Source organism: Phascolarctos cinereus, unplaced genomic scaffold (genome assembly GCF_003287225.1).
Source record: "Phascolarctos cinereus isolate Bilbo 61053 unplaced genomic scaffold, phaCin_HiC Scaffold_1;HRSCAF=81, whole genome shotgun sequence".
Classification (NCBI taxonomy): domain Eukaryota; kingdom Metazoa; phylum Chordata; class Mammalia; order Diprotodontia; family Phascolarctidae; genus Phascolarctos; species Phascolarctos cinereus.
In genome coordinates this window covers 70,631,128-70,643,235 of record NW_027555514.1, presented here as the reverse complement: position 1 = coordinate 70,643,235, position 12,108 = coordinate 70,631,128, and the positions used below count along the sequence as shown (strand labels likewise).

General features: G+C 39.3%; 1 long non-coding RNA gene across 1 annotated transcript in view; it reads left to right on the top strand.

Moving 5' to 3' along the window:
* LOC144456759 (uncharacterized) overlaps nucleotides 1–9,348 on the top strand; it is a 76,294-nt gene extending 66,946 nt beyond the window's left edge. Inside the window, exons 3-4 of the long non-coding RNA XR_013485835.1 lie at nucleotides 2,648–2,709; nucleotides 8,818–9,348. This is a non-coding gene — a long non-coding RNA (uncharacterized LOC144456759). The remainder of the gene's footprint in view (nucleotides 1–2,647; nucleotides 2,710–8,817) is intronic.
* Nucleotides 9,349–12,108: the final 2,760 nt, after the last annotated feature.

Sequence of the window (12,108 nt, the reverse complement as noted above, 5' to 3'; positions counted from 1 at the left end):
AATTATAATGTCTTTACTCATATGTTTAAGGTTGGTTCTTGAACACATGGACAGTTTCCATTTTGTCTTGTATTCTCAGTGCCTTTATGTCTTCCAAAATGATTCATTCTCTCTCTCTCTCCTTTTATCATCTATCTCTTCTATCCACATATATGTGTGTTTATATACACACACATAGGTAGGTAGGTAGAAAGATCAGTAGATTGATAGTCAAGGATTGTGATTCATTAGTGTTAAGAATGCTCAGTGAGGAAATTTCTTATATGGAAACATTCTACCATTGTAGATCAGTATGTACTTGGGCAACTTTATAGCCTTAGGGAATTGTCTGAGGACACTGAAAAGGTAAATAGCTTGCCCGGAGCTATACAGCCAATATATTTCAGAGTTATACATTTGAATACAGATCTTTCTGGTCATTTTCAATGCATTTCACCATGCTGCCTCTTATGTTCTATAAATGATAGGCACTGTTGAATCAAATTGATGTGCATTTTTGGCTAAATATATACCCTGAAGTTAAATGAATATTTCCTTTTCTCTTTCATCTGTACATATTTGAGAGGAAAGAAAAATCCCCTGTAGGCACCTGGATTCTTAATGCATAAGTGATGTCACTTGGGCACACATTGGGACGTTTTCACTAGAAATCATGGAATATTCAATTAAAAAGAGTTCTCATCTGGCTTCTGAGTGGTCTGCACATACTAATGGAGAAAATGTGTTAGCTTGAAAATATTTCTGCAATATTCTTTTAAAATTTCATAAGCAAAGGATTAGGATAGCCTGTGCCCAAATACCAAATGTGAACTTGATTGAGTGAATCAGGACAGGGTGGAGGCAGACTATGGCTGTAATTGCAAGATGGTAAACCTTAGGGAAAGGAAATAGCCAATGTAGTGGGTGTGAGCATCAGCACATTAGAAACAGATTGGCCTTAAGTAACATTTCATAAAAAAAAAAGGGCTTCAGATTAGTGTGTTTAGGCAAATTGCCATCAGATTGATTAATCATTAAAGGACCACAGACAAATGTCAACTACAGAAAACAGACTAAGATGAAAGTTCTGCTTCTCATCTCCCAAACAGGGCATGTTTCCCTGACAAAGAGTAATCATGTGACCAAGGAAGAACTGGCTGCATCTATTTAAATGTACTAGTAGTAGTGGTAGAAGTAATAATTGACATTTACATGGGACTTTAAGGTTTCCAAGGTCCTTTACATATGTATTCTTATGGGAGCCTCACAAGAGCCCTGGAAAGTATGTACTACAGGTATGGTTATTTTTATTTTACAGCTGAGAAAACTGAGGCTCAGAGAATTAAATGCTTAAGTAGCTTGCTTATGCAAGCAAGTGTTAGAGATAGGACTTGAAAATGTCTTCCTGACTCCAAGTCCAGTATTCTATCCAGTTCTGTGAGGAGCAAGCTGTTTTTTTTTCTTTTCTCCTCTCTTCTCCTCTTCTCTCTTCTTCTGTTTTAGGGGAATGGGATTGTCTGGAAGAAATATTCACCTTGATTCTCCTAATTTTGTCATGAGTTGGAATGGGTTTGTTTTGTTTTTAGCACTAATTGGTTCTGACTATCAGGAAGATAGTCAAAATGATCTGTCCACAATCAATTGGGTATGGGTTGTCTTCATCCCAACTCTAAGAAACTTCTGGAACAGGAAAAATGGGAGGAGGGGCAATTTTAGATGATAATCTTCAAGGGGTTCTTGAAACTCTTGCCTTCCCTTGCTTGTTTACACAGATGAGAGAAATGTCTCAGAACTGGAAGAAAACAGCCTCACCTTGAAGGATTCCTAAGCTTGTTGGCTGACCCTATTTTTGTTTGAGATTCTGCAGCCAAGTGTGGATCTCAAGTCTTACTTTCCCCTTTCCTACTGATCAGTGATTTCCATAAAAGGATGCAGAAAGCCAGGGGACTTTGTTTAAGACTTTCATGTTTTATCCCTGTCTTGGTTGTGTCTTCTATTGCTTTTCTTGTCTAGCCTACTCTTCTTGACTTTCCTCACTTTTGATTAGAGCCCCTGCCTGTAGATTCTGACCTGAGTTTAGATAGTTCACCCTGATGCCTGTCAAACTGGTACCACTTTTTTTTGGCCACCACCCATTGGGAAAAAATGATTCAGACTTTGTGAGGCAACAACTGACCTATTAATCTCTTCACTAGGAGAGATTGCTCAGCTTGTGGTTTGAACTGTGCATAGGGGGGACTAGCACCTCTGGGTTTTTTTTCAGGGCTGCTCATCTACCTTTGGTGGTCACCTGATTTACCCACTTCTCACCTGTGGCTCTAAGAAGCTATAGCATGTGCAGCAGCAGCACTCCGGTAAACCATCTTGGTAGATTGGCTAAACGGGGCTGAGGGTAACCTACAGGCCTCCAGCTTGTAGGTGGTGGGGCAGAGAATGGGTGGATGAGAACAATTTGTTCCAATGGCCATGAAGGCAACTGAAGCAGGCACTGTGGAGTGCTTAGACCTTGGTCAGACATCGAAGATGGCCAAGGCCATCCACTGCATCCCAGGCAATCATCAGTTGTCCTGACTTTTGTCTTGCCACTGGACTTTGATGACTCTGGAAGAAAGAGTGAGACTGATGACTATGTGCAGCTCTGCCTCACTTAAATCCAACTCACTTACAGGTCAAGACATCATCATGGTGTTGGTCTTCTTCAAAAATGAAGGACAAACAACAATTTAAATTGTAAGTCATTTTTACTGACTCACTAGTTAACTCTCTGTCTCCTAATCCTAACCTTGACTATATACTTGAACCTTGTTACTCTTCTTAAGTTCGCTTAACCTCCTGGTTAAGTTCTTCTCTTAATCCCTTTGTCTTGTCTTAACCTAAGGTGCACCATGACCAAGTTTTTGTTAATGCTATTATTTTTTTTTTTAATTTGCCAAAGTGAGATAGGTGTTCTTTTTGCTAGACAAGATTTTATGTCAAATGTGTGTTATTATTTATTGTGTTTGGCATGAAGTTGGTGCTATATTTCTGGGGACATTTTAACTCATTGAACATCCTAAGGTTTTAGTCATTCCAGGAGAAGCCTAAGACAGATTGATGTGAATAATACACCATGTGTTTATTTTAGAAGGCTCATAGCTTTTAACAATAACAAGTTCTGAGCCCAGTTGGAGGCACCATTTGGAAGGAGTATTTCTAGCCAGTATTTTTGCTGCTGCCTGTTCCCAACCCCCACCCCTACTGTCAAGAAATAAGCAAATTCTGGTTGGGAGGACACATTTGAATGTCTACTCTGCTCTATTTCATAAAGTCCACCAGCATCTTGTATCTTCTGTTGACAAGACCCATCCCCAATTGCTCCAAAGACATATCGATTTCCCTACAAACAATACATCCAGCCGCAGGAGAACCATAAAACTCCAAGTTGTTGCTTCAGCGAGCATTACCATGTAATGTCAGTAGCTTTGGTTTTTATTTAATTTTGTGATTAAAGTTTTTATTGATTTCCCTGCAGGGTAAAATATATCAATATCTTTGGTTTCAAAGGAGCATTCAGTAACAAGAAAACATAAAAGGACTCAACCACAAAAAAGCAGGTGCTTTATTTTAAAATTTATGAAACTGCCACCATGAATCCTCCAGAGTGAGTCTATGAGAAGGCCTTTCAATAATGCCACTGAGCCCTTGTGAGCAATACTTATCTCTCAGGTTGCAGTTGTTACAAAAGTCTGTGGTTTCAGGTAGGAAACACTTAGTAGCTTAGTAACCCATCAAGTAGATCTCATTCAGCATTTCTATTCATCACATTGCTTTCTGTCATAGTGAGGAAACTTACAATGCTCTGCCTAAGAGAAACCCTATAGCCAAGTACTACAGGTACAGAAATGTATGAATGTTGAATCATTTGAGTTCCAAGTTGATGATAGATCTTAAAATCTGTCCTTGGATGGACACAGTCATGATTTCAAGCATACTTTGAGAACATCTAAGTATCTGGAATAGATATTAACAATAAAGAAAGGACTGTTTTAAGGAAAATGTAGTAGAGTATGATGCAGGATGGGAATAGGGCTCCAGAAGAGTATACCTTATTTAAAAGGAGAAGAATATGTGAGAACTTGATAGGAAGGGGAGGAGCAGCAGCAAGGCAGGTTTCAAAGATACACATGTGAACAAACCCCAGAATCAGAGGGAGGAAGCACAGTGGTAAGCATTTCAGAATCAATGAAGGCTGAAACAATCAATTAATCGATAAACCTTTATTAAGCACCTACTCTGTGCTGGGCATTGTGCTAAGCACTGGGGATACAAAAGTAGGCAACAGATAGTCCTTCCCCTCAGGGAGCTTACAATCCAATGGACATATTTGGATGTCTACTTCTGCTCTCTTTCATAAAGTTCATTAGGATCTTGTCTCCCCTGTTGACAAGATCCACCCCCCCAAAATAAAAAAAACATTAAATGTCCTCAGAGTATATCTGCAGACTACCTGAACAAAATGATGTGTTTGGGAACAAGCCTAACACAGAGGTATAATATAGTAGCAATGGGAGGCTTACATTTACAGACATGTACTGGAATATATTCTCTCTCTCTCTCTCTCTCTCACTCTCTCTCTCTCTCTCTCTCTCTCTCTCTGTCTGTCTGTCTGTCTGTCTCCCTCCCTCCCTCCATCCTTCCCTCCCTCTCCCTCTTTCTCTGGCTCTTCCTGTCTCTTTCTGTCTCTCCCTCTCCCTCTTTCCCTCCTCTAAGCAGAAAAGTTAATGATTTCTTAGATAGATTTAGTAATAATTTCCTTATTCAAAAATGGGAAGAACCAATAAAAAGAACTAGTATTTAGGATCTGATTTTCACAGCCAGAAGGACCTGTTTGCCTAAGTTAGAAATGATGGGAATCTTTGGAGGAAGTGATCTTTCCGTCTTAGAATTTATGTTAAAGGAAAGATAAGTCAGGCATTATCTGATGTGTACCCTAGATTTTGTCTGAAAAGATTTCAAAGGGTTGATAAAGGAGAGGTAGGCTTCCAAGCCTTAATATTCTCATCCTCAAGTTTCTGAGGAAGATATGGTACCTTGTGTATAAAAGGCTCTCTCTTCAAAAATACATTTTATTGAGATCTTTTGCATCTTCTACATTTCCTACATTTTCCTTCTTCTTCCTCCAAGATAACAATCCCTTATAATGAAAAGCAGAACAATGTCTGATGAGGAGATGGTACCTAAGATTAATAAGGTGATAATAAAAGAAGGAAGAGGGGGAACAGTTTGGCAAAATTATCCAACATATTGAAGAAGTCTGGCATTAAATGCAGTGATCCAGCCTATACCTTTGAAACCTAGTCAAGAAACAGAAGGGAATGTCTTCTCATATCTTTTCTTTGGGACCAAGCTTGGTCATCTTAATTTCATGGCATTCAATATGTACTTCTTTGTTGTTATTGTTCTTTCTACTTGTATTGTTGTAGCCATTATATACACTGTTTTCCTTGTTCTTCTTACTGTCCTTTGCATCAGTTCATGTAAATTTTCCCATATTTCTTGGTATTCATCATATTCCACTTCCTCTAGTACAGTAATTTCCCATTATATTCACATACCACAATTCATGAATCCATTCCCCAATCAATGGACATCACCTTTGTTTCCGGTTCTTTGCTGTTGTAACAGGTGCTGCTAAATTTTTGTCCTTGTCTTCCTTTGGGTATATGCTTAGCCGTGGAATCTTCAAGTCAAAGGATGTAGCATTTTAGTCACTTTCCTAGCATTAATTCCAAGTTGTTTTCCAGAACAGGCATAAAAGAAAGTCCTAAATAAGTGTTTGAATGAACTCAATTAAGTAGAATTAAATACAGGAGGGATAGGAAGTACTCAAGAATGAAATCCTGATGATAGAGAGAAACAATTACAGTAAAAAATTAGGGCAATGATATGAGGAGACTGATGTCACATCAACCAACATAGCTTTTTTTAAAGACACAAACAGAAGACTGAAGCAAGGATATGCAAAAGATAGTGAATATAAAACCATGGCACAGTTCTGTACAGAAAGGTATCAGGAACACTAAAATATAACAAGATCTAGAAAGGTGACAAAGATCTGGAAAGGTTTTCTAAAGTCATCAAAATCATGGAAAGGGTTGAAAGAATAGGAATGTGCTTCCATTTGGATGGGAAGACAAGGAAGTGAGGTTAGAACTTCTAATCTCTTATTTCACATCTATTTCCTTTACAAAGAAGATCAAACAGATTTGGAAAGGGCAGAACAACTATGTCTAATGGGGAGATGATACCTAAGATTAATCAGGTAATAATAAGAGAACTTCTAACTGCCCTTGATGAATTCAAGTTACAAAGCCAAACTGGCAAAATTGTAGAATGGATTCTTAATGGGATTATTAATGAACATATTCTAAAGGAAGCAATAATCACAAAGAGCCAGCATGATTTCATCACGTTTGTATGCAGCCATTGTCTCATTTTCATCTTTGTGATATTTCCAGAGCTCGGTACAGTGACTGGCACTTGTTAGGAGTAATTGGCTGATTGATCATGAATTAGCCAGACTAACTTTATTTCTTTTTTGAGTATAGCTAGCCTGGTATATCAGGGGAATGCTATAGCTATATAGCTGACCCAAATTTTAGCAGAGTATCTAACAAAATCTCTTATGCTATAATTAGGGATAAGGTAGAGAGACATGGGCTAGACAGTAATGTAGTGGATCCAAAGAGTAGTCATTGATGACTCAATGTTAACTTGGAAGGATGGCTCTTGCTTAGTAGATCTCAGAGATCTACTTGTCCCTGACCTATTTAAGATTTGGATCAAGGACTTGGGTAAAGGCATAGCTAGCATTTTATCAAATGTGCAGATGTCACAAAGCAGGGAGGTAGAGTTGTTACACTGGAGGACAGATTCAGGATTAAAAAAAGATTTTTTTACAGGCAAGAACATTGGGCCAAATTGAATAAGATAAAATTTAACTGGGATAAATGTGAAATCTTATCCTCAGGTAAAAAACAAAATCCGACTTCCCAAGTACAAAATGGGGAAGACAAGGCACAGCTAGACAGAAAAGACCTGGGAGGAGGGGGTAGTTGATCAAAAGCTCAGTATAAGTCAACAGTATTTCAGAGAGTCTAAGAAAGTTAATATAATTTTAGGCTGCATTGATAGAAATAATGCTTAGGAATATGAAGATAATCTCTGCCTTGAATCAACTCACATCAGGAGTTTTATGTTGTCCTGAGCATGGCCTATGTGGTAGGCAGCTAGGTAGTACAATGGATAGAGCAGTGGGATGTGAAGCCAGAAAGACCTGAGTTCAAATGTGACCTAAAATTCTGAGCATGTCATTCTCTTCATATGCAAAATGGGCATAATAATAGCATTTACCTTACAGGGTTCTTGTGAGGGTCAAATGGGATGGCATTTAAAAAGTGTTTCACAAGCTTTAAAATGCTATATAAATAATAGCAGTCTTACTATTACTAATTACTAATAGTACCAGTACTAGTACTATTAGTATAATGATGATATCGGTGATGATGGTGACAATGGTGGTGGTGATGATGATGATGATGATGATGATGATGATGATGACACCAGGGATAGAAGAAGGATGGAGAGTATCCAGACAAGGACAACTAGAATAGTGAAGCGACACAAGTTCATGCAATATGAGATTGGCTAATGAAATTAGGAATGTTTAAATTGAAGAAGAGAAGACTTGTATTCAAGTAGAGGCTGGGGCATGATGACCATGGTCAAGTGTTTGAAGAAATATTAAGAAGACAAAGGATTAGTCTTGTGTTTTGTTTGTTTTGGTTTTTTTTTACCACAGAGGACAGATCTAGAGTAATTGTTGGAAATCAGAAAGAGATGGTTTGGACTCATTATCTTAAAATATTGGTTCTACCTCCCTGGAGATTTTTAAGCAAAGGCTGGATCACTACTTGTCAGGTTTGTTGTAGAAGGAAGTCTTCCTAAGTATAGTTTGAACTGGATTGCTGCAGAGGTTTCTTCTAACGGTGACATTTTGTGATTCAGTCAATCAATTAGTTGCTTGGCCTCATTATGCCAAGCAATCAGTTTAATTTTTTTATCCCTCAGACTGGCTATTTCGAGGTTTTGGAGCTACCTTTGAGAGGTCTGGTCACTTTTGACAATGCAATCCAGCCTTGAGAACACGGTGAAAGGAGGTCAGAGGCTAGTCTAGCAAAAAGATGGTCCTCCCTTATTTCTGGATCAAAGAAGTAGAGGGGAATGTGAGAGGGAGTCACTGGGACTGATTTTACCAATTTGCAAAGCAGTAACTTGCTTGTGATCTGAAAGATTTAGCAGTTTTGACTTCCTTTGTCCTAGTTTCCCCATCCCTTTTCCTTAAAAACACATTACCCTTTGTTTGAAATTCTAACTTATCTCTAAGAGTCTAAAGTAGAAAGATTTTTAGCACACAATGCTGAAAATGTAATTGAACGTATTGAAATCAGGGTCAGAGCCAAGAAATGGAGTTAGATGGCTATTCATCAATAAAAACAATATTACAAAAGGGACCACAGTTCTCTGGCTCTCACAACAGACCCCCCTTCCTTTTGCCTCTTCCTCCTGCTTTGAGAAAAAACAGCAACTGGTATCACTGACTAATGGCCAATTTTTCTTTTTTGCCCTCTCCCTACTGTAATATTGATCTGTACCAAGGTTCTTATTTGAATTTTGAGTCAAGTGAATTAGAATTATCAGTTACCATCCACGTCAGGAGGTACTGGTGTTGCTTTATTTCAACAAACTTTTTTCTTTTTAATTAGCCCTCATGTGCAAAGGCATTGTGTTGCATTCTAGGTCTTAGCAGAAACAACCTGAGGGTGAAACAGGAAGAAGTGTATGCTAGGCAAGTCAAATCATCATCATCACCTTGACTGCCTTCTCTCCGTGGACCCTAAACCCAAGAGTCTTCGGAATAGCCATGCTTCCAGCCTGAAGCCCTTCCCATCATCCTGGGAAATATCACCTATGGAGATGTAGCCTGGCAACTGCTCCTGCCCGTGCTACAGCCACAATTAGTGAAGACTCAGAAAAAAATGTTCTTATGACCAGAGTCCTTGGTACCGTCAAATGGTTCCATTTCAGAGACTTTTGACATTTTATTGGTGAAAATGACATCATAGAAAAAGCATTAACACCTGATTTGCGGCTGTGCCCTAAAGACTGTGGAGCCTTACATTTGATTTAAGACAGAAATCTTTTTTTTAATCTCCTCCATTAGAACATGAGTTCTCTGAGAGAAGACCATCTTCCTTCTCTACTTGTATCCTCAGCCTTAGCAGAAGGTTTGGCACATAGCACACCCTCAATAAAAGCTTTATTTACTCATCTGTCCACTCATTCCTCAGAATGTAATGAAACTTTCTAAAGTCCATTACAGGAGCTGACATTCTCTAGGTACAAGAAACTATACAGACAGATAAGTATAATACAAGGTAAAGGGATGAACGGAGGATCACAGGATCACAATTTTAGAGAAGAAAGTATCTTAGAGGCCATTGAATTCAATCCCTTCATTTGCCAGATGAGGAAACTGAGGCCAGGACAGGTTAAGTGACTTGCTCAGGAGAAGAGGAGACATCCTGATGAAGTTACCCAGGAATATATGGGAAGGGAGGGTTCTCTATCAGTTTCAGGGATTAAAGAGGGCTTTATGGAGGAGGTGGACGCTGAGCAGGAAAAGAAGGGTTCTGAGATGCAGAGATGAGGCCGGACCACGTTTCTGCTCAAGAATTGGGCCGACAAGAAGGCATGGAGACTTGTCCAGTTTGGTTAAAATAGGGAATGCAAGAGGGGAAGTAATATGAAATAAGAAAGGGAGGTTAGAGCCAGATAATGAAATACTTTTAAGGATGCTAAGTGGTACAGTGCATAGGGCATTGGGCCTGGAGTCAGGAAGACTTGAGTTCAAATCTGGCTTCAAACAATTTATTAGCTATGCGACCCTAGGCAAGTCACTTAATCTTTGTGTGCCTCAGCTTGCTCATCTGTAAAATGGGGATAGACAGCTAGGTGGTACAGTGGATAGAGAGCTGGGCCTGGAGTCAGGAAGACCTGAGTTCAAATCCAGTCTCAGATACTTAATAGCTGTGTGACCCCTGGGCAAGTCACTCAACCCTATTTGCCTCAGTTTCCTCATCAGTAAAATGAGCTGGAGAAGGAAATGGCAAACCACTCCAGTGTCTTTGCCAAGAAAACCCCAAATGGGATCACGATGAGTCAGACAGGACTGAAACAACTGAACAACAATAATAAAATGGGGATAATCTAAGTACCTGCTCCCAGGGTTGTATGAGGATCAACTAAGATAATAATTGTAAAGCATTTAGCACACTGGCACATAATAGATGCTTAATAAATGCTTGTTAAAAAATTCAAAACTGAGAAATTCATATTTTAGTAATGTAATAATTTAGTAAAATATTTTAGTAATATTTTAGCTAACATGTATATAATGTTTTGAAGTTTGCAAAGTACTTTACAGATATTATCTTATTTTATCCGCACAACAATCCTGGGAAGTAAATACTATTATTAACCCCATTTTACAGCTGAACAAACTGAGGCAGAGGATAAGTGACTTGCCCAGAGTCATACACTAGGAAATTTCTGAAGCAGAGTTTAAATGCAGTTCTTCCCAACTTCAAGTTCATCACTCTGTTCAATATTTGTTGCTCAGTCATGTCCGACTCTTTGTGACCTCATATGGGGTTTTCCTGGCAAAGATACTGGAGTGCTTTGCTATTTCCTTCTCCAGAGGTAAACAGGGTCACACAGCTAGTAAAATTTGAACTCAGGTCTTCCTGACTCCAGGCCCAGAGCTCTTTATACTGAAAGTAAGGGAAATGACTTAGACCTGGAGGGGCCATTAGAGATCTTCCTGCTTTTGTAGATGTAGAAGCCAGGAGGCCTCCAAAGGTTGAATGACTTACCTAAGGACACACAGATAAGAAATGGCTGACCTTAAGATTCAAATCCAACCCTTTTTACTCCAAATTCAGTGTGGTTCTTTAGGCTGCTGTGTTGCAGATATATTGAGGGATACCAGAGCCACTGAGCAGAGGCAGGGAAAGTCGTTAGGGGGCTTATCAAAGGGGAATCTGATCTCCTGAAATGTTTAATGCAAGAACCCTGAGATAGCTTTGTTTTCTTCCTAAAGGAATCACACAGCTCATATTAGACTAAGGTCAGAATCAGCCTTAAGGTTACCTTAGAGTTGGTAGCTACTAGTATTATGTTCTTGTTTGACGGGCATTGAAAGGCCTCCATGACCAAAAACATCTCACTAATTGGCTGTGCCAGAGGTACTGATATTCCCATCTAACTCACTACTCCCTTGGGTTAAGGCATTGAAGCCCCTGTTAAAACATAAATGTCATGTGGGAAGGACGGCCCATTAAGCCATTAGCATCCATTAACACACCAGGGTGAATTAATTTATAGTAATAATAGCTGACATTTATATAGCAAAGCTCTGCTTTATTTGCATCAACTCATTTGAGTTTTACAGCGTTCTTATGATGTTGGTACTACAGGTATTGTGTCCCACATTTTACAATTGCGGAAAACTGAGGTTGAAAAAAAAGTTCAGTGATTTACCCATCATCACACAGCTAAGAAGTGTCTAAAATGAGATTTGAACTCACTTCTTACTGATTCCAAGAGCCAAATTCTATCCACTGACCCTTCCTCTCATCGGATTTGCTTAGGTCATTTAGCTAGCTCCTGAAGGACTAAGATGGACAGATAAGTTTTGATGGGAAGAGGGAAGAAGAGAAGCATGGGAGATAGGGCATTTCTTCTGTTGACTTGGGCTGCATGAGTCAGTGGAAGGCCAGTGTTGAAAGGGATCCCAGAAAGGGAGGGAAGGGGGTATTGAGAATTAACTCCACCTACTTCCCCATTTTACCTCAGGCCTTCTCCCAGCAAGAGTAAAGTTAAATTCTCTTGCCCAGGCTCCCTCCAGTCCCTATCCTGCAGCTGCTACAAGAGCCAATATTATAAGAGCCCTTGGGTGTCTTTCAAAAAACCCTAAGAAGAGGCCAAAGAAAATGGCAGAGGATGGTGTTGCTGGGATTGCTGCCAAAA